The sequence below is a fragment of the Tachyglossus aculeatus genome, chromosome 13 (assembly GCF_015852505.1).
Source record: "Tachyglossus aculeatus isolate mTacAcu1 chromosome 13, mTacAcu1.pri, whole genome shotgun sequence".
Taxonomy (NCBI): Eukaryota; Metazoa; Chordata; class Mammalia; order Monotremata; family Tachyglossidae; genus Tachyglossus; species Tachyglossus aculeatus.
In genome coordinates, this window is record NC_052078.1 from 8,888,983 (window position 1) to 8,916,332 (window position 27,350).

At 41.3% G+C, this 27,350-nt stretch overlaps 1 protein-coding gene across 1 annotated transcript in view; it reads right to left on the reverse strand.

Moving 5' to 3' along the window:
- PTPRN2 (protein tyrosine phosphatase receptor type N2) overlaps nucleotides 1-27,350 on the reverse strand; it is a 661,085-nt gene that overhangs the window by 411,878 nt on the left and 221,857 nt on the right. The gene's annotated exons all lie outside the window — the stretch shown is intronic.

The window sequence follows — 27,350 nt, forward strand, 5'->3', positions numbered from 1 at the left end:
CAGCAAAGCGATTGAGTGAAACCTATTCAGCCTACTTCTCTAGGGACAGAGCTTATTGGCTTGGGACATAAATGCAATGTACTGCAAACGGGTTTATGCTTATCATGTTTTTCTGCTTTCAACATGAAGGTCCTGGGGCCTGAGCTCCCACTTTTTGAAAGCGTGTTGAATCCCCCCTTCACATCTCTGACCTTATGACACCATTTTAAATATTTATGTCAAATCAAAGATACAGGGTAGAAGGATGAAGAATGGAGAGATGGATATGGAAAGAAAATGACTGAGACATTTTCACTAGCACACAAGAAGCAAATGGACATCCCCTGCAAGATTCAGCACAGCTGAATATTCCTTAGCTCTACATGGAACATAATTTTCTTTAGAAAACTGCATTTTTGGCCAGAACATAGAATTACAGAGCTGAAAGGGAATCTTAAGACACTGTCTAGGTTAACCAGGGCTAGGTCTGGTACTCTGGGTAAAGGGACTCACTAAGCAATCATGGATGGATGGATATTATTTTCTTAAACATCTCCCAGAACAGAAACTCTATAATCTTCCCTGGGATCCTTTTAATGTTTTAATGTTTTAAGATCAGTGTTTAATCTTCCTCAGGCAAGAAGTTCTTTCTCATCACAACCCCAAATCTCTCCTGCTTTAATGTACGTTTATTTTTTATTTGGCCTCTGTGGGTATGGAAAACAACTGGTTGTTATCCTCTTGGCAAAGACATTTCAAGCAGCATGGCTCAGTGGAAAGAGCACGGGCTTGGGGGTCAGAGGTCATGGGTTCTAATTCCAGCTCTGTCACTTCTCGGCTGTGTGACTTTGGGCAAGTGACTTAATTTCTCTGAGCCTCAGTTACCTTATCTGTAAAATGGGGATTAAGACTGTGAGCCCCACGTGTGACAACCTGATCACCTTGTATCCCCCCAGTGCTTAGAACAGTGCTTCACACATAGTAAATGCTTAACAAATGCCATCATTATTATTATTATACATCTGAAGTCACACTTTCGATGCGTCTTGTCTATAATCCTAAATTCTGCATGACCCTAATCTTTCAGATACTAACACATCAAGCAGGGATTGCACTGTACAGAGCAAACATTTCCCTTGCCTTGTTCCATTAGTCATAACTCCAAGTTGCCCTGAGAACTTAGACATCAGCATGTCAACCTGCAGAACAGATCAGATTTCAGGATTTTTCACCCACAGCCCAGTCTCCTCAACCCTACAGCATCTTCAGGTTGCTTTAGGTTACTCCAGGTCAATGTTGAGAGTGCGGGGGTGCTGGTGGTGGGAGTAAATATGGTGGGAGCAATGGGAGCCCGGGGCTGTCAATACCCTTGAACAGCAGCGGTCAATCGGGACCACAACTTCTGCCAAAGCAATCCAGGCATTTGGGGGAAACTGATTAGCATGTTTACTCCTCCCCGAAACTTCTTCTTATGTGTACCACTGGTCCTAAGTGGATCTTCCTTGCTTTTAAGAATGCCCCTGGGCACTTGGTTTTCACCCCACACTGGCCCCAGAGCAGCGCTATACCTGTAAATTATATTATTAATAATATATTAATAATGATATATAATATTATATTATATTTGTCTCCCCCTCTAGACTGTATGCTCACTATGGGCAGGGAACACGCCTACCAACTCTGGTGTATTGTACTCTCCCAAGTGCTTACTACAGTACTCTGCACACAGTAAGTGCTCAATAAGTACCACTTAATGGAGAAACAGCGTGGCTCAGTGGAAAGAGCATGGGCTTTGGAGTCAGAGGTCAGGGGTTCGAATCCCGGCTCCGCCACTGTCTGCTGTGTGACCTTGGGCAAGTCACTTAACTTCTCTGAGCCTCAGTTACCTCCTCTGTAAAATCGGGATTGACTGAGCCCCACGTGGGACAATTTAATCATCTTGTATCCTCCCCAGCACTTAGAACAGTGCTTTGCACATAGTAAGTGCTTAAAAAATGCCATTATTATTATTATTATTACCACTGATTGAATTCCATCACCAAGCTAGACACCTCACACCTGCATTCCATCATCCCCTTTCCTTTGGGTTTGCTTGGAGGCCTCAATTTTAACTTGAGCACATCATTCAACACAGCTGCATTTCACTACATCCTTTGGACAATTCACTCCCTCTAGACTTATTTTTTTCAAAGAACAAAGGAAATTGGAGGTAGAAAAAAGTCCCTTGGGGGAAAATTTCAGGTACAGTTATAATACAATCCTGAGGGAATGTTCAGGGTAATCCACCAGGGTAATACACCCAAGTGCCTCATTACATGTCCTTGTCTCATGATGACATTCACACACTATTTGGCATAAGAGCCACCATAGAGCAATGACCACTCAGGCTCAGTATTCTCCTAACAGGGCCAAGAGTAGAAAAAAAAAAACCCAATATGTCTGTGGCCTCACTGACCAATTCGGAAGCAGAAGAAAGTGCTGCATTTAAAAATAATGACAGGGGAGGCTTTCCTAGCATTACTCTCCTTACCCCAAAGCTGGAGAGAGGATTGGGATTCAAGAGTCCTTGAATTCTTGCTAAACTGGCTACTCAGTCAATCAGTCAATTGTATTTATTGAGCACTGACTGTGTGCTGAGCACTGACCTAAGCACTTGGGAGAGTGTGATATAACAAATACATTCCCTGCCCACAACAGGCTTACAGTCTAGTGGGGAAGACATACGTTAATAGAAATTTAATTGCAGCTACATACTAAGGGCTGTGGCGCTCATTCAAGTTTCTGTAGCTCAGAGCTTTCCATCTGACCAAGGGATCAGAATAAAGTTCCTAGGGCTCAATGTGAAGTAAGAGTTCAACTTGTCCACCTTCTCTCCCTAAAGTGTGTTGTTACACCCTGATGCCATCATTGCACTTAGTCATAATGGAGATGGACCAAGAGGACCAAAGGTTCCTTGCGCACATACCTAGTATTTGAGATCTCTATCCTCCAGACACCAAAATCAAATAGACTTAGATATTTCCTTTTCAGTTGGAAGCAAAGAATAATGGGAAAGAATTATGAGATCAAAGAGACAGATCTAGACCTTGTATTTGGCCTTCTGGCAGTGGTCCATTTCTGAATTTCTGTTTCTTTCAGAAGAAGAACGAAAATCTAGTAGTGAGGGTAGAAAAGTACCATCTAATTGCAAAAGCAGGTCGACTTTTACAGGTGAACAGTTGTTGCAGTTGGGAAACACCCACTCTGATCAAGTATGCCTACAGTCATAGCAATTTAATGGAGATCCAAAGCTGGGGTGGTCAGAATCTTCACAAGAGGCTGGAAAGCTCAGTAGCTCCTGCTATTCAGGCCCAGGAAGAATCGACCAAAAAAAAAAAAAATTAAAATTGTTTCAATGGAGCAAGAAAACAGGCCCAATTCCAGAAAATCAGTTTCATTAATAGTGCCTCCTCCATTTTCAGGCAAATATCTAGCACTTTTATCTTTCTGCATTTTGATGACGCAGTACACTGATTACAAAGTGTCTCAGCTGGTAATAAGTTCCCTTCATTTTTTTCCAAATGCTTTTTTCATGTAGTTCACAGATGAATCCAATTAGCATATAACTGAGACTGATTAAATATGCCTCATGCAAATTTACATGTCAAAATACATACTGTACTTAAACAAATAGACAAGGTTGCCAGCCTTCTGTAAACAGCTTTGCATGTCTAAGCCAAATCAGGAACACAAAAGCTTATATTTAAATTCTCAATGACTACCTGAACAAAGATAGAATGTGAGGAAGATGGGAAAGGTACTGTTACTCATGCATGAAGTGAGCGGATGAATATAGACATTTGTCTCTCTTTGTCTCTGACGAAAAACTATTGACAAGAGATTTCCCATCTGCATATGAGGCTGTCACGTCAGATTAGCTCATCAGGTAATGGAAATTTGGCCTCTGATCCAGAAAAGGTCCCTCTGCACTAAGAATCAAGACTGTTTCAAAGAGATTGTATTATCTTAGACAGCAGGATTAAATTAATATGGGAATGACTTCTACTGGAGGAAATTTTTTTTTTGTTTAACATGTGCTAATGTTTATTATGCAGAGCATCCACTTCTCCTAAGTGATGTTTCTTGACACTTTGCTCATTGCATTCTGACCTTCTTTGCAAAGGGGTGGGGGAAAAAATCCCACGGATGAAGTGAAGACGGTAAAAGTTAAGGAAATACAAGTAGTCTGGACTCAGTGTGCTGCAAAGCTGGTGAAATAACTCCCAGACCAAAGGAGCTAAGATCTTGGTCTAAACTGCAGGGTCTTCTACAGCTGTTACCAACCAGTCAAACAACCCAATCCAACCTCCTCAATGGAAGCATCTAAGTCTCGACTGCCTCAGAATGGCTCTGAAGAAACAAATGTTCAACTCCCTCATTTCATGAGCAGCTCTTGGCAGTCTGGTTACTTGATAGTTCTTAAAGATTGCCAGCAGAAACTAGCCCCAGCAATGATACGGGACTTGAACGAGTCACTTCACCTGTTTGGGACTCAGGTTTCCTCACCTCTAAAATGGTGATGAGATATTTGTTCTCCTTTCCTCTTAGTTTGGGAGCCCCATGTGGGACAGGAATTGTGTCCAATCTGATTCTCTCGAAGCCACCCCCGTAAATAGCACATAGTAATTGTGTATTAAACAACATTAAAGACAACTCTCTTGCACCTTTTTCAGTCTCAGATCACCACAATGAGAGATTTTAGTTGACGTATGTGGAACAAGAAGTCCAATCAAGGGCTCCTTCATTTTGAAGCCCAGGCAGGAGAAGCCTCCGGACAAGACTTAGAGGTGAGGCCTCACCCTTTAACCGAAGCTGGAGAGGATATTATGGCTAACATAGAGCAACTAAGGAAAAGGATCCAAGTGAAAACCCACACCTGTACCAAGGAACTATGCTCCATTCTCCTAAAAAGCTGGGGCTGCATTCTGGAAGAACCTTGCATAAGGCAGAACTGGCAGCAAGCGCTTAGTACAATGCTCTGCACACAGTAAGCACTCAATAAATACGATTGAATGAATGAATGAACCCACATCCGGTGCCACGTGACTGATTAAATACTAAAAGGAGTCCCAGGAGATTGTGGAGCCTCCCTCCTAGTGGTCCCTGTAAAATCCCATTCTGTTTAGGCTGGCTTAGCTGGAGTGGGATGGAAATGATAGCCTCAGAGGATCCTTTTGGAGGAGGCAATTTTTGTAGGCTAAGATCAGGAAATTAGGACCAAGACATTCCTCCATGGGTTCCGAGGGGATTTGGTGAAGTGTTTCTGTAACTGTCCCATTTTTGCATTTTTCTAAATGAACCAATTTACTCAGTTTAGAAACCTACCCTTTTCACATCATTTGGCTCTTCCCTGAGACAACATATGTAGACCCCAGAATTGGGAACTTTCATAATTTTCCCCCCCATCTGAAAACTCTCTCATCACATTCAGTGTGATATTCACTCATTCAATCGTATTTATTGAGCATTTACTGTGTGCAGAGCCCTGTACTCAGCGCTTGGGAAGCACAACTCGGCAGCATATAGAGACAGTCCCTACCCAACAACAGGCTCACAGTGTAGAAGGGGGAGATAAAACTGCACCAGGAAACCAGCATCTTCACCTCTGAAACATAACTGAATTCTCTTTCCATGCCCATTATAATTTCTGAATGCAGTGATCCTCAAGGATCATGGCATTCCTTTACCACCCTCTACTTTCTTTTTCCTCCTGACTAGAGTAGCATCCTTTCTCCTTCTTGTAGCTCAATTCCCATCACAAAGGGGAAACATTCTCTGCTTTGATCTGCTTTCCAAATGCAGTTTCAGCAGAAGAATTTTCAGGGAGCTCTGTGACACTTTCTGGAGTTTGCAACGTGATCACTTGGGAAAATGAGTAGTTTGTATAGAAAGCCAAGCCAGCACTGAAGTTGGCACACTTATTTGGTGTAAAGACAAGGGCAACAGTGAATGTAGTGATCGCAGCTGATTTCTCTAGGGCTGTGTTTGGGGTACAAAAACGCTTTGGGGAAACCTCTCTCCAGGAAGGAATGCACTAAACTGAGAAGGCAGCAAACTGTGATGCTTGAAAAGCAAAAGGAAATTGCCCTGTAAAACTCCATTTTGAAAAATTTCCGTATTCTGAAAAACTCTGTGGCGGTTCTCTTATTTTTGTAGCTACAGAAGTCTCCCAGAACATGAAGAAAAGGAAAACCATTTGGCTTTAGTCATTAATGTACATTCTACATAATTATTACTTGGGTTTGGAGACCCCACTGAATTCATCACAGACACCCACTCAAACACACTGCAAACTGGAGAGGCATAAAAACACATTCCCCTACAAGGCTAGGAATTTTAAAAAATGCATAAAATCCTGTGTTACAAGACTTGATTTCAGAGTTTCTCCTCTTACCTTGTTAAAAACCAGTGCAAAATATCTTCCTCAATTGTTCAGCATTTCCAAAGTGTGGAAAGAATTAACATGTTCAGCTCATTCAGACAGGCAACCAGTTGTCACAAAGGATTTTTGTTTGATTTTTTTTAATGGTGTTTGTTAAGTGCTTACTAAGTATTAGACACCATACTAAGTGCTCAACAAATTTTGGGCCCTGGTTTTCTACAAGGCCCAAAGGTAATATACTACTCCAGACTCTTTGACGTGGCTTTGCTGTAAGTGAACATAACGCTTCACCTATTATTATTCATTTAGGAATTTTCAGCTTTGTGGCAATTTAAAGAGTGATTTACCTTAAAAAAAAACTGCCCAACTTCAAGAAAGATTTTGATTCTGGAGTCTCTGTGCTGCAGAGGTAATACTTTATTTTTATCATTTTAAATAACTGGGAAACTTGACCATTTATAGCCAATTGATAACTTTGTTTGCTCTGCCCCACATAACCTATGCTTCTAGATTCTACAAACCCATCGAAGGGAGACATCTCAATGAGAGAGAGAGATCCCAGACATCGAGCTTGAGAATATAAAGCACCAGCCCACCAAATAAGCACAACATTTGCCACAAGGTTTGAAGGAGGAGACATTGGAGTTAATTTTATTCAGTGGAAAGAAAAATCACCTACAGTCTAACTCCTGCTCATTTGAGCCAAACTTTGGAAAACACTCTAGTTCCCGTAGTGGGAGCTGCCTGCCCAGATGGACTCTGGACAGACAGTAGCTTGCCCTGCAGCGTCGCCCAGAAACCACAGAGGTGGAGGCCGTCGATGGCACCTGTGGATACTGTATGGTGAGATGCGCGTGATGCCGCATGTGTGATGTCAGGCAAGCAGTTTAGCATCAGGATGGTACAAGGAACTTTTTTCACGAGTCAACCTGAGGCCGCACACATCTAGAACATTAATGTGGGGAGTCAACTGATCCCCAACCCCCTCATTCCAGAGCCCCTGTACGTCTGGCGCAGGTTCTTGTTAACACAGGTGCTGCGGAGCTTTGAGGGAGGAGCCGAGACAATGGTGGCCGGGCCCTTAAGATTGAAATATCAGGCATCCGGTGCTTTTCTTCACCGGATCTGGGGGGAAGCAGAGGCAAATCAGCAGGAAGCTGGACGGATGACCACCTAATCACAACGTTGGCAAGCTGCAGAGGGACCAACTTCAAATCCTGTTCCAGGCACCCAACCCTCAAATCCTAATCTGTTCCAGGAAAAAGTTCAAAAGCAAAGAACAAAGGCAACAACTACAGTTAGGTGATGTAATGTGAAAGCACTGCGGCCAGGGAGGAGGACAACATCGAAACACCAGTTCCACCCCAAAGAGGGTGTCAAATGATAGGCTGACACAAACCACACAGCATTCTCCCTGCTCCCTCCTCCCAGCTCTAGGATGAATTTCCCAAAGCGGTGAGGACTGGAGGTTCTGCAACCATTCTTCAAAATATTTGCTAAAGACTGAGCTTTTGCACCAGAGAGAGCAGCATCTGTTATATCAAGGAAGAAATAAAATAGGCATCGAGAATAAACTGCGACAGTCACTGTCAGACAGACATCAGGAAATGTTTATTGACCGAAATTCCTAGCCTCCTAATAATAACCCTGACGGCTTGAATTTACACAGCCAGTTTTAGTTTCCAAAGCATTATCACATCTTTTGAATGAGCCCAGTGAGGAAAGGAGAAGCAGGAAACAGCTCCTTGTTTCAGATGAGGAAAAAGAGGTACAGAGAGGTCACCTGCCTATGGTTACACAGAGAGTTAGGGGAAGAGGAAGATTCATCCCAGCCTTTGTTCCACTAGATTACTCTACACTGTGAGCTCATAGGCCTTAAGGTACTCAAACAGCTTTTCCCCTCCTACCTTACCTCATGGATTGCCTACTATTCATTCATTCAATCGTATTTACTTAGCGCTTACTGCGTGCAGAGCACTGTACTAAGCGCCTGGGAAGTACAAGTTGGCAACATATAGAGATGGTCCCTACCCAACAATGGGCTCACAGTCTAGAAGGGGGAGACAGACAACAAAACATGTGGACTACATCCTAAACCACCCACTTCGCTCCTCTAATGTCGGCCTATTTACTATACCTCAATCTTGTCTGTCTCAACGATGCCCATGTCCTCTCTCTGGCCTGGAACTCCCTCCCTTTTCATATCCCACAGACCGCCACTCTTCCAACTTTCAAAACTCTATTAAAATCGTATCTCCTCCAAAGGGCCTTCCTGACTAGACTCCTCGTTTTCCCACCCTATTCATTCTCCACCCTGCAACTGGATGATATTCTACCTAGCACTTAGTAAAGTGCTCTGCATACAGTAAGTGGTCAATAAATACCACTGACTGCTTGACTAAGCCAATTATGAGTGCAGTACACTATCTAAATGATGATGACATCCATTGACAGAAATAGAGATGATCTTTGATCCCGAGACTTCAGGACCAAGAACCAGCACAGAGGAATTAAACACAGCTCTAGGGGTTTGTGCAGTGCCACTCACAAGCCCTCATTCCGGTCCTAAGAGCCTGGTACATCAGAAGCCCAAAACACGCTCCCTACATTCTTAACCCCTATGGTGACATTATATTCGAATACAGGACGACAATAATAAATTTGCTACTCAAGAGAAAGTTAAATACAATGTCCAACCCATGGAAATCAGAGGAGTCTTTATGCTGGTACCTTGATTTTACTGAACATATTTACTCCCAAAGTGCTCTCATATTAGCTCATATTTGTCTTCCTGTGAAACAGTGAAAGACAGATATCATCCCCATCTTGCAGATGAGGAAACAGGTACAGAGAGGTTAAATGTCTTGCTCGTGTTCACACAGCAGGCATTTGGCAAAGTTGAGACTAGATCCTGGACCCTCCAAATCTAAACATGTGATCTTTCCATTACGCTATGCTGCCTTTCTTTATAAATACTTTGCTCTCCATAGAGTCCATTTTCTGAAAATATTAATGTAAAAAGGAACATAAAAGTTGAAATATTACTGGAAGAGGCACACCTGATTTTAAATAGTACATTTTGTTGATGGGTTAACTACAGTACCCATGGATCTCTAGCAGTACCCAATATTTCCAGCCAATGAGTTCCCTCCGATTAGTGGTAATACAATGAATTCCAAATAAATGAGAAATAAATGATAATCTTACACTAAACGGATACTCCGAACCTCTTTAAGTCATTCGTTTCGGGAACAATCAAGTTACAATCCACAAGGACTTTCAGAGAATAACAACTTGTGGATTTAATTACAGATAAAAGAAATCTGGCTTTCATTAAAAAATATGAGAAATTATGCCCTAAAAATGGAAATTGCAATAGCGCATGAGAAGTGGCAAAGTCTGCTAAGAAGGGAAAAAAAGGAAAGGATAAGTAAATTAGTTTGTTATTCGGTTCTTGAAAATGTTTTCAAAGAAGAAAAAGAAGTCAATGGATGAAAAGGAATGTGAAGAAAAATTTTCTGGAAACATAGTGCTTGATGAAAGATAGCACTAACCACGTGTCCCAGTTCCTCCTCTTCGGAAGTTGCTTAAAGGCAAGGACTTTGATTGTTTCCAGCCCTCTCCCCAGCACATGCTAGGGACCCTGTGGGCACTCAGTTACTAGTGGAGAAACTCTCTTGTTCCTTCAAAAACAATTAACTTTACCGTGCACTGTCAGGATTGTTTCTACACTTGCTCTGTAAATGGCATTGGAGGGTGTCCTGATCACCCATTACACTTGTCAGCGACATAGGGCTTCTCCCTCAGTTATATCTTCTTTGAAAATGAAGGGTAGCTTTATGAATGCATGGGTTTGGGCAGAGAAACTTGTTCACCCAGTGAGATTTTCACTGAGGCATTCCCTTCAGCAGCTGCCCCCACTGTGAGGTGATGATCCTTCTCAGAAGGCCGGCCTTCACTGCATTGGGCAAGATGGCAATTTGCTGAGTTTTCAGTGGGTTTGGCCTCTGTTCCTCAAAATTAGGGCTCTAAACCTGGACTTGGGGTCATTTTACTAACCAGAGTTTGACCAAGCTGTCCTGAATACGACTCCTGGACAAGCTGGAGTAATTATGAACTCTTCATTTGGGAGCTTGTTGCCAAAATCATTTCCCTTGCTGGGACACTATGACTAGTAATAATAGCACTTATTAAGCACTTATCATTCATTCATTCGCTCATTCAATCATATTTATTGAGCACACACTGTGTGCACAGCACTGTACTAAGCACTTGGGAAAGTACAGTTTAACAATAGACATATTCTCTGTCCACAATGAGCGCACAGTCCAGAGGGGGACACAGACATTAATATACATACATAAATAAATTACAGATATATTCAAACTTATACATATGTGCTTCGGGGAAGGGAGGGAGGATGAATGAAGGGAGCAAGAAGGGATGCAGAAGTGAGTGAGAGAAGGGGAGAGGAGGACAGGAGGGCTTAGTCATGGAAGGCTCCTTGGATGAGATGTGCTTTCAATAAGGCTCTGACATGGGGAAGAACAATTATCTGTCTGATATGAGGAGAGAGGGCATTCCAGGCCAGAGGTAGGATGTGGGTGAGAGACGTGCAGAGCATGGTATTAAGCAGTGGGAGAGAAGACACAGAGGAAAATTAAACACAGACCCTGTCAGTTAATTCGTTCAATCGTATTTATTAAGAGCTTACTCTGTGCAGAGCACTGTTCCTTGTAAGGCTCACAACTAAAATGACTACTGCCCAAGTACAAGGATCCTGAGCAAAAATTCTCCCAACCCAAATCCTTATGATCTTATAATATCTAAGCCCTACCTCACAGGAGTGTTTTGAGGGGTAAACTAAAATAACTGGTGTAAAGTACACTGGTTAAAAAAACACTAAATAGAACTCAGCCCTCCTTCAACCCCATAACACATATCTATAAATTATTACAAATTATGTATATTAATGTCTCTCTCTCCTTCTAGACTGAAAGCTCATTTTGGGCAGGGAATGTATCTACCAACTCTGTTGTGTTTCCCCAAATTCAGTGCTCTGCACACAGTAAGAGCTCAGTGAATACCACTGATGATTGCTTCTCCTCAATATACCCAGGTACTACAGATTTTTGTGCGGTATAAAACAAAAATTCAAAGTCGAACAGGAAATGTTTTCAAATAGGAGTTGGAGATAAAATAAACCATCTTTAAAAGTACAAATCGTCGATGGCCCACCTTCGAATTTCTTTTCCTACATCAGAGTGATAGGCTAAACTGGGTTTAAAGAGAGGGAAGGATTGATATTGTGTTTCCAGTAATTTTCCTTTCAGATGAGGCAAACTCCCAAATGGCAGGAAATACCCTTTTTGTGAATCTAGATGAAGTTGGGGCTTCCAAATGCTCTCTCCCTTGGGGTGTTTATATGTATGTATGTGTATGTACACACACACACACACACACACACACCATCAAAATGGGAAAAAAAAATCTTCCTCAGATACTTCTCTCTCTTCCTCTGACAACCACAGTGTAAATGAGTAAGTGAACGACCTCATTTATGTGAGAAAAAAACATGCCAAAGAAACAGGCCCTTCCCGTAGCGAAGTCAGAGTACAGGCTGAGATGCGATCCTCCAGGCGTGTTCCAGCTCTCCTGTGCTAACCCATCTGTGAGGGAGAAAACTGGCCTCAGGGAGGAAGCTAGCCAACTCTTGACTGGAACTCCCCAATCTGGTGGCACCTCATTAATAATAATAATAATCATAAATAATAATAATAAGTTTGAAAATGAAATACTATGCAGCTGGGTGACAATGTGGATGTCAAATGTCAGCCTGCAGCAGTCTTTTCACCAAGCTGTCAGCAACGGGGCCTCCTGAACTGAAAACAAAGAGAAGTTTCCAAATGGTGGCTGTTCAGCCTGCCACTACAGGGTTGTTTTGTGGTGGGTTTATTATTTTTTTTGTGGCTTTCTTGCTATTGAAATTCATTAATTGCACCTACTGAGGCTATTTCATCCTGAATGTACCTTTTCATATTTTGCAACTGTAATGAGACAAAGTGTTGATAGAGTGTGAGATGTCTTTAAATTTAAAAGGTGTAATTGTACAATTCAACTTTAATCAATCTTAAAGTATCAACACAGGGGTAACTTCCCTTCCTTACCCTGCCAACTTGATTCGTTAATTGTGTTGCTGGTCCTTCAAATGAACTTCAACAACCTTGCAATCTGGCCTTTCATAACACAAGCCAAAAAACGGATATATTTAATATTTATACAAGAGAAGGTTTAATGAAATACAGTAGCTCATTCAATCTCAACTTCAACACTCCTCAAACAGCTTAAGTTTCTATTGCTGCTTTAATATTAATATCTTATATAGCATTAAGCACTTAGATGGCAAACACTGCACCAAGAGCAGGGGCAGATACGACATAAGATAGGACATAGTCCCTCACCCTAAGAGCATGGGCTTGCTAAGGGGTAGGAATCGACAGTAAGAGGTAGGAAGAATAGGTTTCTTAATACCAATTTACAGATGAGGAAACTGAGGTCCAGAGAGGTTAGCTGATTTGCCATTATCACACAGACAGAGCTGGGATTAGAACCCATATCTCCTACACCCATGTTCTTCCCACTAGGCCACACACCGACCCAACTGATTAATAGCTCAACTCTCTGCCATTAATCTAATAAAATGTATTACTATTCTTCCCAACAACTGTCCTATCACTTTACCGATCACTAGACATAACAAACCTCAATTCCTTACTTTGGAAATTTTGACTTATTTAAAAAAGAATCACATCTATTTACTGAAGAGGTGCAAAGAAAGAAAATTAATCGATAGTATTTGTTGTTTGCAGAGCACTATACTAAGCATTTGGAAGAGTACAATTCAACAGAGTTGGTAGACATGTTCCCTGCCCACAGTGAGCTAACAGTTTAGGGGGGGATGAATATTAAAGCAAGTTTCAGACATTTATATAAGGGCTCTGGGGCATATGTCAAGTGTATAATTGGGAATTCTGTGGCTTAGATCAATCAATCAATCGTATTTATTGAGCACTTACTGTGTGCAGAGCATTGTACTAAGCGCTTGGGAAGTACAAGTTGGCAACATACAGAGATGGTCCCTACCCAACAGTGGGCTCACAGTCTAGAAGATAACATGAGACTTAACGTCTTCACATAAAATGTGCCTCCCAAACATTATCCATTTCTAATGTTGGTCAAAGACAAAATAAATTCAAATTTCAGAAAGGAGTTAAATGAGCTTTTTAAAAAGGAGTCACTTTCTGGTCTGGGGTCATAACCACCAGAAAGGGTTATTAGTGGTATTTTCCTCCCTGTCAATCTTTAATTATAGGGCAGTTTAATAATAATAATAATAATAGTACTCGTTAAGCACTTACAATATGCCAAGCACTTTTCTATGCACTGGGGCATATACAAGTTAATTAGGTTGGACACAGTCCCTGTCCTACATGGGGCTCACACTCTTAATTCCCATTTTGCAGATAAGGTAACTGAGGCCCAGAGACATTAAGTGACTTGCCCAAGGTCACACAGCAGACATGTGATGGAGCAGGTTTGAGAACCCAGGTCCTTCTGACTCCCAGGCGCATGCTCTATCCACTAAGCTACACTGCTTCTGCTTCATATGCCAATCTACCTGGAATGGATGAAATCAGGGCTACCCGCAAGCCAACTTGTACTTCCCAAGCGCTTAGTACAGTGCTCTGCACACAGGAAGCGCTCAATAAATACAACTGAATGAATGAATGAAAGCCACATCCACACCAGGAGTGGGACAGCCCACAAATGTTGAAGTAGTGTCACAGAAGCTCTGCAATCTAATAGTTGAAATGATCTTATTAATTTCTGGTTATTCTTTGTTGTGCTATTATAAGCTCACTGTGGGTGTGTGTAACAACTCTGTTGTTGGAAATTCTCCCAAGCACTTAGTACAGTGCTCTGCAGACAGCAAGTTCTCAATAAATGCCAGACGATGCTGATGATTCCACTAATTCAGAAGTTGCAATCTGCAAGATGCTAGTTCGACTACCATCCATACAGCTTTCCTCCACATTCAAAACATTCATTCATTCAATCGTATTTATTGAGCGCTTACTGTGTGCACAGCACTGTACTAAGAGCTTGGGAAGTACAAGTTGGCAACATATAGAGATGGTCCCTACCCAACAGCAGGCTCACAGTGTAGAAGGGGGAGACAGACAAAAGAACATATTAACAAAATAAAATAAATAGAATAGTAAATATGTACAAGTAAAATAGAGTAATAAATCTGTACAAACATAGATGCAGGTGCTGTGGGGAGGGGAAGGAGGTAGGGTGGGGGGATGGGGAGGGGGAGAGAAAGGAGGGGGCTCAGTCTGGGAAGGCCTCCTGGAGGAGGTGAGCTCTCAGTAGGGCTTTGAAGGGAGGAAGAGAGCTAGCTTGGCAGATGTGCGGAGGGAGGGCACTCCAGGCCAGGGGGAGGAGGAGGCCCTTTACTGTTGTGTTAAAGACCAATCCCTTCCTGACAGGAAGTAAGTTTTGGGGAGGACTGCTGAAAGAGGGAATATATTTATTAAAGAGGGAACGATGTGATGTTGCTTTGGTGACAGGGGACGTTCCAGGGCCCGGGAATGATCTTAGAAATGGGTAACAGATGGGAGAACAATCAGAAGGCATTTTGTGGAGAAGTAACGAGCAAGACCTGGAGGAAAGGGGGAGGAGAAAGCACATAAAGGAATGGGAGTCAGTTTATGGTGAGCAGGTAAGCAGTGACCCTGCTTTGTACTGGTCAGTCCAATTTTCTGCTGGTCTGTCCCTGACTGACCCTGCCCTCTAGTCTGTAAGCTCCTTGAGAGCATGAAATGTCTCTACCAACACTGTTATACTGTACTTTCCTAAGCGCTTAGTACAGTGCTCTCCAAATAGTAAGGGCCCAATAAATACCATGGATCGATTTATTGTCTGGTTCTGATACAATACTATGTGCTCATATGCCTATTTTTTTCCACACCGGGCCTCCCTCTGCTGCAGCTTGGAAGTCGAGTTTTGTGCTTCAAATGCCGGGTCATAATTCATACAGTCCCGGGAGGGCAATGCAAAGGTTTTGAAGCAAGGGGCGGGGTGGCAAGGAGCTAGGTGGCCACAGGCATCTCTGGAGAAACACTCTGGGTCTCACAAAACCTGCATCTTTCCCCAAGATGGTGGTTATATCATCACATTAACCGATGGGTCCAATGAAATGCATGTGGTATTTTGTGAATCTCTTTATCCAGTATTTGGGACAACCATCCATCTCCATCCTAATGGAGAGGCACTGTTAGACCACATCGTTTCAGGTTATGCTTCATCGAATTCTAAAAGAGTGTCTTCCATCTTCCTGCTTCTACACACCATAAAGCAAACCTCCATTCAGAACACAAATCAGTACCTGTGTAAATAAGGAGTTACAAAGGCATGGAACGATTAACTCTGAAGACAGCAACATCAATATTATTCTGATTCCAAGAAAAATAAATAAGAGAAAACTCATTCATCCATCGGTTTTTCCTAAATTGAATTTGCTACTCATTCAAATCACAATATCATTCTAAATACTTTATCATCCATGGGTTTGTTCTGACCCAAGCTACAAATCACACTATAACATGTCATAAGAATAAGAATGTGATATTATGGCTGCTTTCTTCAGCACACAGCATACCACCATGCATGTAGGAACAATTAATAAATCATTTCTGATGGTGATCCAAAATGTTGGTTTATACTCTGTTTCACTTACCCCTAATCTGAATGTTTGTCTGCCCCTATAGACTTTAGGAAGCTTCTTATGGGCAGGGATCACAACTACCAATTCTGTTGTCTTGTATTCTCCCAAGTAACATGTACAGTGCTCTACATACAATAAGTGCTCAATAAACACCACTGAGATTTTTCCCAGACGACAAGCTTGAGACCATCTTGAGACCAGAATTTTGGGAGATAATATACAGCTCTTTCTCTTTCAGATTTCCAGAAGCAGGACATGCCAAGAGCGTGAAACCAGAACAGATGGCATTAACACATCTCACCACAACTTCGGAAAGTTCAGCAGAATGAAGACATACATTCCCTGCCTGCAAGGTGCTTACACTTTCTTCTGGTATCTACAAATTACTGAACCAAAATTAGACATCTCAACCTCCTGGTGATGTTAATACAACCTTGCTTCAACTTTGCTGATGTCACATCTTTCTCTTAAAGTGTGAGCTATATGCTAGAGCAAGGAGAATAAGGGTATATGTGCAAAAGACAAGCAAAAATTGACAATAAAACAGAGAATGGAAATCTCCCCAGAAAAAAAAAATATTTAGGACACTCAAAATTATCAAATGATCTTATACTTTATTTCTAAATATGTACTGATTTTACTGATTGCAGTGGACATTCTGTAATTCACCACACAAATCTTTCAAAAATTAGGAACAATTTGAAAATCAAGTCCTCGTCAATGAAAATATTATGGCATACTTGGCGGGAAAATGGTGACTAGGAACTGGGTAAACTCTAAGAATCCATTGCCTACTTTTGTGCAAAGATAAAAATAGAAATTGTAGACATGTGACTTTGCACTATTATTTGATGTGACTGTATACAGACTTCTATTCTAGATGCTCTGAGAGGAAATAGACATTCTTATGAATAGTACTTCCACCACTGCATTTACACATTGCAATGTTCAAGTCTTGTACAGTTAGCACCTGCTTGTAGTCTAAATGAACCAGAACTAGCTCTAAAATGAAATATAATAATGATGAGTTCTATCCCCTGTTCAACAGGAATCTGAACTTGTGGAGACACAACCAATGAGCCCAGTGCTAGGCAAATATTTGCATTTCCTTAACCTAGTGATTTGGGGCCTAGAGATAAAGGACAGAGATGCAGTTAGAAGTCTCGGCAGTGGGTGAAAATTACATCAATCCATTGCTTACTCTATGCACAGCACTGTACTAAGCACTTGGGAGAGTACAACCTTCTAATAATAATAATAATAATGATATTTGTTAAGCATTTACTATGTGCCGAGCACAGTTCTAAGTGCTGGGATAGATACAAGGTTATCAGATTATCCCACATGTTTTACAGTCTTAATACCTATTTTACAGATGAGGTAACTGAGGCACAGAGAAGTTAAGTGACCTGCCCAAAGTCCCACAGAAGACAAGTGGCATAGCTGGGATTAGAACCCATGACCTCTAACTCCCAAGCCCTTGCTCTTTCCACTAAACCATGTTGCTTCTCATATAGTAAGCGCTTCTTCTAAATACCTGTTCTCCCTCCTACTTAGACTTGGCACCATGTGGAACAGGGACTGTGTCTGATCTGATTATCTTGTAGCTAACCAAGTGCATAGTAGAGTGCTTGGCACAGAGTAAGCACTTAAATACCATTTACAATAGAATTAGTAGACATGGCCCGTGTCTTCAAAAGAGCATACACTCTGACAGAGCAAAATGTTAAAATCTGCATAGGTCCAGAGATGATCTGGAACCAATCTGCAGGAAAAAAAAATTAACTCTAGAATGTATCACGTCTTCTCTCAGAATACAAGACTAGTTTAAAGAAGCTCCACGGCACTGAGAGTCAGTTTAAAATGGATCCCTCTCAGGAGGTAGCTAAACCTAACGGCAAAGTCATTTGTGGTTTAAGACAATCTACGCAAATGGAATGCTATTTATCTACAAATGGTGAATCATGATGAAATACCACTGAATGGTGAGTAGGAATTGGGTAAGCTCTAAAACGAACCACTCATCTTGCTTTTCCAGGTGAGCCAACTTTTTATGAGTTATATACGGTAATGGACTACAGGGGCAGCTGGCTGACTTAATCCTGAAGGCAAAAATCTCAGTATCTTAATGTCAAATTAATGCCCACTTTAATTTCCACCACTAAACAACAATTTAAATTTGAACTCTCAAAAGTTAACATTTTAACCAAAGGGTGTAAACTGTTATCAATGTGCAAACTCTATCAGCTGGCCATTCACCACTGATGTTAATGCAGTTTACCCAATCTAAGCACATTGGGCAGAGGATATGCCCTGGAGTTGTGAAAAGGCAGTTCCTATTTGGGTAAATGATCTTACCAGGAGATAAAGGGAAAAAAAGAAGCATAGTGCCACTCACCTTAAAAATGAACCCCAGATTGCATATAGACTCTGGGGTCAGGAATAGCTATTAAAGGTAATGTCTGCTTTTGCCAAAACAGGAACTCTGATTTCAAAGTATTAATACTTAATTGTTATGTCCACACAAACAAGCTCAGCTGACCTTTGTATTTGAAGATGATGGTGAGGTTTTATTCAAGAACATGAGGATAGCTGAACAGACATACAGGTAACAAATATTCTTTCCCACTATTTCTCCTTCAGTTTGCCATATTCATATCCAAAATCAATTTTAACATGCATAGTATATATATTTATATATACACATACATTTTTATATATACATATATTTATATATATGTATATATACACACATACCTACATATATATATATATATATACCTACATATAAAGCTGCTCTTCCTACTCAAAACTAACACCACCAATGGTGTGATTTCCCACGCAAAGGAGTGGATTTCCAGCCTTATTTTTAAAGTCGGGAGTCAACCATTGAACTGTCTCAATTTCTCCCATTCCTTGACTGTTTAAAAATAAACTTAAACAATCAGATTCTAGAACAAATTTATGGCCCCGAACAATTACGCCAGGAGCTATTTCTTAGGCTGTTAAAAACAGAGTGAAACCAAACACCTCTCAGCAGCAAGTGTGATTTGCATCACTTGGTTTATTTGCAAGTAGAGATGTAGTCCTTCCATAAATGCTACTTTGTTTGCCATATTGAAACTTCTTGACCACCACAACTTCCTTGCCTACTCTAATACTTAATTCACCCAGAATTCCCTAATCTTCTACTACACTGTTCATGTACCTATACACAGGCAACCTGTAAATTATGACAATGAAATTACTTCATATTATTGGCTCATTTATGCTCAGTGTAAAGCTGTGATGAAAACTGGCTTTCACAACTTCTAATTACGGAAACATTGGCTACCTGAGTCTTCTCCAGCTGAGCAGATTAGCATAGATCTTCTATGCTGACAGCTTTGACCTTCACTCCAGTGAACACTTGTCAAAATGCCAAAAATAATTACCTGGATGTTTAGGAAGGAGTAATGGGGTGTATCTACCTACCTTTTCTTGTTGTAAACCAAAACTTCTAGGAAGCCTTAGCCATTAGGCATAAGCTGTTCTTTGGAATGCAAAAATCTCTCCCTCATTTTTTTATTGACGCAACATTGTATCCTAGAGCCAGAATCTTGCCCATTATTCTGACCTCAAATCAAGAGGCCAAGGATAAACAGACTCATTCTAATTGAAGTGGCTCCCCACCTCCAAGAGCAAAATTACTCTGAAATATTAGAGAAAAGAAGATGGAGTGCTTTGGGGGAGGACATGCCCAAGTACAGCAGCCCTAGATCGAAAGTCAAACATTCTGGGTCTCAGCCCCACTTCACCCTGCCTCAGTAACCCCCTTCTGGAAAATGGGGAAAATGATAGAAGTCTTCCCCTTTCCCTCAGATACATTATAAGGAGATACGAGGTCATGAATGGAAATGCACTTTGGAAATTAAAAGTGCTGTGAAAATGGGAGATATGATCACTAAAGGTATTAGTCCTAAATTCAATTTCTATTCCTCAGAGGATCACTCTTGCAGAGCTATGTGGGAAAGGTAGGCATCAGGATGCCACCAACACATTTGCACTGTGTTATCCTGAGGACAACCAAAGCAGTCTGGTGGGTGAGTGCAGGCTGGAGCTACGGGTTAGGCAGGTGCCAGCAGGGATTCTCATCCGTGAACTATTTTTCCAGTGATCTGCACACAGTAGGAGCCTAATTATTGGTACTATTAATATTAACATGTAACCAATTCTCTCTCAGTCCACAGTGGAAAGGTAACAGTATTTGGGTAAAGAAAAGACTAGCTCCCTCAAAATGTAAAGAATGGATTATAATCCGCCCCTTCCCCCACAAGACTGTGAGCTCATTGTGGGCAGGGATTGTCTCTCTTCATAATAATAATGTTGGTATTTGTTAAGCGCTTACTATGTGCCAAGCAGGTACATGGTAACCAGGTTGTCCCACATGGGGCTCACAGTCTTAACCCCATTTTACAGATGAGGTAACAGACTCAGAGAAGTTAAGTGACTTGCCGAAAGTCACACAGCTGACAAGTGGCGGAGCCGGGATTAGAACCCATGACCTCTGACTCCCAAGCCTGTGCTCTTTCCACTAAGACACGATGCTTCTCTGCTATATTAGACTTTCCCAAGCACTTAGTACAGTGCTTTGCACACAGTAAGGGCTTAATAAATACAAATGAATGAATCCAATAGAGAACCAAATTAGGTAAAAGGTTCTAGACTTCCATAGTGAGTGGAGCTGGACCAAATTAATACTTGCAGGAAGGTACATTTTAAACTTCCTCACCCCAAACTTTTAAACTGGAAAGCCAAGTTAAACACAATGACACAAAGCAAATACATTCCGCTCCTCTAAAGACTTTCTAGAAACTCCAGAAGAGAAAACAATGGCAGTCTTCCTTCAATGTTTTTTTTTAATACAGTCCCAGAAGGGCTCTGTCGCTTCTTTTTAAATGGTGTATGTTAAACTCTTACTATGGGCCAGACACTGTACTAAGCACTGGGGTAGATACAAGATAATTAGGCTGGACACAGTCTGTGTTACAACATGGGGCTCACAGTCTTAATCCCCATTTTACAGATAAGGTAACTGAGGCACCGGGAAGTTAAGTGACTTGCCCGAGGCTACACAGCAGACAGGTGGTGGAGCCACGATTAGAACCCAGATCCTTCTGACATACAGGCCCGGGCTCCATCCACTGTCTGCTTCTCCTTTCTCTGAAAGCCCACCCAAAAACTTTCCCCACAGGGCAATGGTGGTGACTGTCTGCCTGACATTTACTAGCCAGGGATGAAGCAATGAAAATAGTGCTCACCCACTCCACCCTCCCTTCACCTTCTTATGGCCTTAGGCTGGAATCACACTCAAGGGCTGGGCTCATTTGGTCTAGATCTTCTCTCGAGAGTACTAGGGTAAGATGTTCCTTCCATTCCACTAAGAGCAATACCCACACACGCTTCCTCTCTCTAGATGGAGGGCTTTTAGTTGGCAGGAAGGCAACCTCTTTGATAATAATAATAATGGCATTTGCTAAGTGCTTACTATATAATAATAATAATAATGATGGCATTTATTAAGCACTTACTATATGCAAAGCACTGTTCTAAGCACTGGGGAGGTTGCAAGGTGCTCAGGGTGTCCCATGGGGGGCTAGCAGTCTTAATCCCCATTTTACAGATGAGGGAACCGAGGCATGGAGAAGTTAAGTGACTTGCCCAAAGTCACACAGCGGACAATTGGCGGAGCCGGGATTTGAACCCATGACCTCTGACTCCACAGCCTGTGCTCTTTCCACTGAGACATGCTGCTTCTCTATGCAAAACACTGTTAAATAAAAAAATATGCAAAGCACTGTTCTAAGTCTGGGGAGGATACAAGGTGATCAGGTTGTCCCATGCGGTGCTCACAGTCTTAATCCTTTTAGACTGTGAGCCCACTGTTGGGTAGGGACTGTCTCTATATGTTGCCAATTTGTACTTCCCAAGCGCTTAGCACAGTGCTCTGCACATAGTAAGCGCTCAATAAATACGATTGATTGATTAATCCCCATTTTACAGATGAGGGAACTGAGGCACAGAGAAGTTAAGTGACTTGCCCAAAGTCACACAGCTGACAAATGGCAGAGCCAGGACTTGAACCCATGACCTCTGACTCCCAAGCCCGTGCTCTTTCCACTGAGCCACACTGCTTCTATCCCCAAGCACACCTCCTTACTGCTTTGCCTAGACCAGAATGCTTCAGGGTGGGGCATGGTTGATAAGGATCAAACCCCAGGAATCTGAACTCCAGAATACTGGATGGTAGTCCAAGGGCCATTTTGGTGGCTTGGGAAAGGGAGCACACCTAAAAAACCCACAGCCCCTGAAACTAAGTGCTCACCGACAAAGCAGTGAGCATTTAGGTACACTGCAACAAGTTACAGTTGCCTGCTCATATATATTCTGGTACTTTTAAAAGAGTTATCTTCCCATATCAATGGCTGGAGACATTATTTCTGAAAGAATACATCTTGGATAGCATTGTTGTTTGTTTTCTTCCTTTTCGAGACCTAGAATCGATCAGGTCAGTCCAATGAAGAACAGACTGTGCTATACTTTTCCAAGCAATAATCAGCATGGACTACAGACCAGAGTCCCAAATGTAATCGATTTTTCTCTTAAAATTGCCCCGTTAGTGTTCCGCTTCACTTGTTGAGTTCCAAAATACATACAGCCTTGACAATAAATAACCACCTCATTCATCGAGACTAGAGCTTCATTCAAGCAGGACTCCATTTAGAGTTTCATTACTGCATGTCTGTGGTACTCATTCTGCTTCTTCATCTTTTCCTTGAACCTCCTCTTCTTTTTATGTGTTTCCCCCCATTACCCTGTTCAAGCACCCAGAATACCTAATGGATGTTTATGCCAACCTGGTTCAATCTTTAATGTACTCTATATAAATACAATTCAGTGAATCAATAGCCTTTCCCATTTGTTTCTGTTAGAGAACATGGACGACGGCTGCAGTGCTTTCACTCTATAGATTATTCCATGCAGCTCAGGAGCTCTGCCACCTTACTTACGAGGAAGGTGTTCAGAAACTGAGGGCAATCTGAAAAGCTTTGATGTGTCCCTCAACCTCTCAGCTGCTTCAACTAGAACAGGTGAAACCAGGATGTTTTAATGCATTCGCCAAGTCTCACAAGTCAAATAAAAAAAAAAATAGGGAAAATCTGAGCAAACTTTTAATCTCCAGTATCAGCCAAGCTCACAGAGATCTCCTCAGAGAAATTAGTATTTTTGATTGACTTTAAGCTGTGGAGTCACAACCGCTAAACTTCGTAAAACTATGACTAACACAGTGAGGTTTAAGGGCACTTTAGAAGGCTGGAACATTAAAAACTTCTTCAAATCTGGAGAAAACAATAGACATCAGTCAGAACCAGGTTCTAAAAGATGAGTTTTTGAATATAGTGGGTAAGAGTGGTTCAACCCAAGTAACTCTGTGCGGAGAAGGTCTTCTCTTAAGAAAAACTCTTCCCTTATCTGAAGAGATAATTCAGCAATCAAAAGAGAGAAATGAAGGGGACAGTTTAGCTGAGTTTCAGGCCACTTAAAAGATGACCTCACTGTCATCTTTTAGTTAAGTAAAGGAGAAATCTGTTAAAATGGTGTGTTCAGAGACTACCAAAAGGCAGAGGTGACAATGTCTGTCAAGGTGGCAAAACTTTAGGAAGGTCATATTGGAAGAGAGCTGGATGAAATAGAAATGGAGCAAAATGGTGAGAAAGGATATAACATCTGCTGAGCAGGGAGCAAATGAAACAAACGAGTTGCTACATAGATGTAAACTGCAACATACAGAGAACATGTGTTATTCAGTCAACAGATGGAACACATAGCATTTAGTGGGAATGGGATTATTTTGGATGGGGAATGACATGTAACACCTAAGAATGAATCGCACAACAAACCGACATATGCTGGCCTCAACCTCGAGTAGCAAAGACCTTGTTAAAGCACACATCAATGAGGAAATATACCCACACATTTTTCTGAAGGAAAGTGACTAACTGCATTTTCACAGAGCAGAATGCTGTTGCTTTTATATTTAAGCTAAAAGGAAAGCAGAAGTGGAGTGCAAAAGAATATCAGTTTTAATTCCACCTAACTTGAACAGATGCATTGGATGCAATGATTAGAAACCAACTGTCCCTGCCATTATAATTGCATACAGAGGTGACATGGTACAGATATCTTTGTCCTACTAAACAACCTCCACTTATTCTTTATTATTCATTATTACCTTATGTTCAAAATCAAGGTCATATGAGGCAGAATACCCAGATTTGTTTTAAAAAAAACCTTTTCTACATGCTCAGATAATTCTCAAAATAATAAGATGCTACATGTGTCATTTAATGTGAATATCACATTTTTTTCAGAGGTGCTAATGTGGTGTTGACCATATGGTTAGCGTGACTTGATAAACTTTAATAAAAAAATTACCCAAAATACCCTTCTAACACCATCCTACGGATCCCAATCTCCATTAGCACCACTGAAGATGCCAGCAGCTCGGGGCAGTTATTCCCCTGGGGTGATTAAACTGTAAATATTCAGTAGTATTTGCAGATAGCTTAAACTAGTAGGAAAACACAAATCTCAGAACTTCTAACAAAGGGTATATTAATTTAAAAACAAACTGATAATTTTTATGCATTTTTTGCCACTTCCCATCCAAACCAAGTGCATTCACACAGGATAGGTTACAATTACTTTCACTCAAGTTCCACCTTAGCCGTCTAAAAACTGTAAAAGGTAAAAATCATTCGAGCTAATCCAATTTCTCATCCTGTCACAAATGTTCTGGGGTAGGTATAAATCAGTAATATTTATTGAGAGTATCTGTACTCTTTAAGACTTGATATTCACTTTGCCCTCCACCCCACAGCACTTATGTACATATGTGTAATTTATTTATATTAATGTCATTCTCCCAGTCTAAACTGTAAGCTTCTAAGGGCAGGGAAGACGTCTACAGACTCTGTTGCATTGTATTCTCCCAAGCACTTAGTGCAGGGCTCAGCATACAGTAAATGCTCAACAAATATCACTGATTGATTGGATGCTGCCTTGGTGAAAAGCACTTGGGGGGAGTATAATGCAAGTAAATGGCAGGATCTCTTCCCTTCAGGAGTACACAATCTAACGAGGGAGAAAGACAGCCCTAAAAGTTTTTAGAATTAAGACGAACGAGAAAGGGGGAGAGAGAGACAGAAAGACAGAGAGAAGGGGGGGCGGGGGGGAGAACAGGTCATAAGAGAATAAAAAAATTAATGTGAGCGTAAACAGTACAGCTAGTAAATCAATATGTGTGTAGAGATTCAGTATTAGGTTAACACTATAAGCACTTTTGGGATGGAGCTTAGTTTGGCATTTTTATTCTGTCACACATTAACAAGTACATTTATGGTTCCAAAGAAAACACTGAAAATGAGATGCCGATTGAATTCTTCTTTGTACAAATGGCAGAAAGACTCCCCAGGGTAAAGGCTTATTTTTAACATGAATTCTGATCAAAGTATATGTGTAAATAGATCACTTTCCCCCGTTTTAGAATTTTTACACAATGTCATTAACTTCAAATAAATTTTTCTGATAATTGGTCTGGTTTACCTTAATAAGTAGCCAAACTTTAAAATGCTACTTGAGAATGATGCAAAGGCACAAACAAAATGACTATGACATTCATATATTCATGCTTACTCATAAACCTCAAGACCTGAGAAACTCCAAACCAAAATTATTCGTTCTTAGTATTGAGGAATGTTTTTACTCCCATGAGAGAATTACCCAACAAATTGGTGGGCTTTGCTCCTGTCAAACTATGTAAAGCTGGCCCTCCCAACCCTGTTTGTGCATTGTCTTCTTCTCCTCCCTGTCTAACTCTGACTCTCACCCCACCAGTGGCCACAAGCACTGTCACTTCCCCACCTGGAAAGCTTCTGGGGAGGCAGCAGATATCAGGGTTTGGTTGCAGGGGAGGGAAGGGCAGTGGGAATAATGTGGGAGGGAACCTCTTCCTTCATTCTTTCTTTTGCCACAGGCTCCACTTGATCACCTTCTGTCCTGCCTCAACTTTGCCGGGACTAAGGAGACAAGGGATGAGCCTGATGTGCTGGAAAAGGACCAGACACTGGCAGGAATCCAGAGGGCTGGACTAGGAAGGCCAGGATGAAGCTACTATTCCGACGAATTTGCTAAAGTGAGGACCTGAACTAGTAGACATGGACCTAAGAGTGATCTTTAACTTGCTTGTTTTAAGCATTCGTCAAACCATGCTTGCCCCCATTTTCTGGTCCATGAAGCTCTGGGAGCTTGGTCCTCTGCAACAGGTTGAATCCCATACACTGAACAAACACAAACTATACCCAAAACCCAAATTCTCTTCACTTTTAAGATGGTATATATGCCCGTCAATGGAAAGGAGCAGTTGAGTCTTGTTTGCTAATGTGATGTTACGCTATTACCACATGTTTTTTGTGTCACAGTTGCCATACGTCTCCCTCTAAATTTCAGGCCCAGTATGCTGACCAGACAATTGCTTTCCAAAAGCTGTTTTCAGAAGACTGCAATTCAAAGAATCGAGAGGCTTAAAAAATGTTTAGTAAGATTTTCCAGCAAATCTTTCTGCTTAAATTCCCAAAGTTAATAAAACTCAACCAGAACCTCTTGGCTCACCAACAGAGATGGACAGAGCAAAATTCCTTTAGCTAACAGGATACCTAAGACCTCCGGTTGATCTCATCCATCCACTGTATTCCAGCCATGAAGGGCCACTACTAGTCTTCAGATCTTATTATTAAATACAACAGCATCCACTAACCCCCAGGTTGTGCTGTGGAAATGTTTCCATTCAATGAGACACTAGCAATACAACGAAGTAAAAATCAAGTCTGATATCTAAGCATTTGTGTCCTGACAGAGAATGGTAGGGAGTGACCACTTCCCTGCAACTTTTATAGCCATTGAGTTGGTTACAGAATGTTTTTATCCCAAGACTTCTGGGTCATAGGATTTATCACTCTAAGTCATAGATGAAATTGAAGCTAGTTGGTCCTTTTTTTTAGGAGGAGAGAGCAGTAAAAAAAAAAAAAGTTCATTATAAAACATCATTCGTGTCAACACTGA